Raw genomic sequence first — 2048 nt, forward strand, 5'->3', positions numbered from 1 at the left:
TGGCGCCGCAGTCAACTCATGTGCTTGGATCGGATCGAGCTATTGAGTATTGGGCCTGCATACTCGCTCATCCGTATCCTTTGCGTACCGCCCCATGGCCCCGTCCTTAGAGTTAATGACTAGTAGGCTTAACTCTTTGTATGTCTGCACCACAGTTCCCGTTCGTTCCGTGCCGTGGCCGGATACGTATTGCACATCGGTATACCTGTCGCTACTCAGGCAACTCGTGTGCGTGGATTGGATCGAGCTCATGGGGTGTGTAGAGATTCCATGTTATAATTGCAAGTCCATATCCACTTTATAGGTTAAAGTCATAAGTTGTGATTGCACAACCATACTTCATAAGAGTTTAATAACTCTTCAACTAACTTTCGTTCTGGTGTCTTGGTATCAAATCGCATAAGACACAAGATTCTACTGGCCAAATAGAATCTAGCACATTGGTTAACCTGGCGCCGCAGTCAACTCATGTGCTTGGATCGGATCGAGCTATTGAGTATTGGGCCTGCATACTCGCTCATCCGTATCCTTTGCGTACCGCCCCATGGCCCCGTCCTTAGAGTTAATGACTAATAGGCTTAACTCTTTGTATGTCTGCACCACAGTTCCCGTTCGTTCCGTGCCGTGGCCGGATACGTATTGCACAACAGTAGATACCATCACCTGACGTATCTAACACACCACTATTGTAACTCGTCGTCGAAGGACCTTTCAAGTGCCTGATGGCCAGGGGAGCTCTTACACGGCACGGAGACACAGTGATGCTCGCCCATCACAGTGTACAACGATCGAGTTTGCTTAAGTGTCTGGGTACCTACACACCAGACACAATGCAATGGCCACGGATCCACACAAGGCACATCACATGCAGAAAGCTTCACCAGATTATGACACATACCACACTCTTGTAACTCGTCGTCGAAGGGGCGTTCAAAGTGCCTTACGGCTAGGGGAGATCTAGCACGGCACGGAGACACAGTGATGGTTGCCCATCAAAGTGTACAACGATCGAGTTTGCTTTCCGCGCAAGCGTTCTAAGTGTCTGGGTACCTACACACCAGACACAATGCAATGGCCACGGATCCACACAAGGCACATCACATGCAGAAAGCTTCACCAGATTCTGACACATACCACACTCTTGTAACTCGTCGTCGAAGGGGCGTTCAAAGTGCCTTACGGCTAGGGGGGATCTAGCACGGCACGGAGACACAGTGATGGTCACCCATCAAAGTGTACAACGATCGAGTTTGCTTTCCGCGCAAGCGTTCTAAGTGTCTGGGTATCTAAGCACCAGACACAATGCAATGGCCACGGATCCACACAAGGCACATCACATGCAGAAAGCTTCACCAGATTCTGACACATACCACACACATGCAACTCGTCGTCGAAGGGGCGTTCAAGTGCCTTACGGCTAGGGGAGATCTAGCTCGGCACGGAGACACAGTGATGGTCACCCATCAAAGTGTACAACGAACGAGTTGGCTTTCAACAAATTCTGACACATAGCAAGCGAGCGACCGAGCTACACCGAAGGCAGCCCATGGTTGGTCACTCGCGGACGATCATCAGTAATGATCCTTCCGCAGGTTCACCTACGGAAACCTTGTTACGACTTTTACTTCCTCTAAATCATCAAGTTCGGTCAACTTCAGCCATGCCAGCTGCAGCTCACGAAGGAACCGCGGAAGGTAAGCCTCCAGAAACCTCACTAAATAATCCATCGGTAGTAGCGACGGGCGGTGTGTACAAAGGGCAGGGACGTAATCAGCACTAGCTAATGACTAGTGCTTACTAGAAATTCCAGGTTCATGGGGACCGTTGCAGTCCCCAATCCCGACTAGATGGGCATTTTAGTGATTTCCCGTTCCTCTCGGAATGGGGGCGCCTATTGGCGAGAACACGCTGCGACCCACATTGTAGCACGCGTGCAGCCCAGAACATCTAAGGGCATCACGGACCTGTTATCGCTCATTCTCAGCTTGCTAAACACAAGTTGTCCCGCTAAGCAGGGCAAACGTAGCCGACGACCGCCCGTGAAGGCG

Source organism: Anopheles funestus (assembly GCF_943734845.2).
Source record: "Anopheles funestus chromosome X unlocalized genomic scaffold, idAnoFuneDA-416_04 X_unloc_120, whole genome shotgun sequence".
NCBI lineage: Eukaryota > Metazoa > Arthropoda > Insecta > Diptera > Culicidae > Anopheles > Anopheles funestus.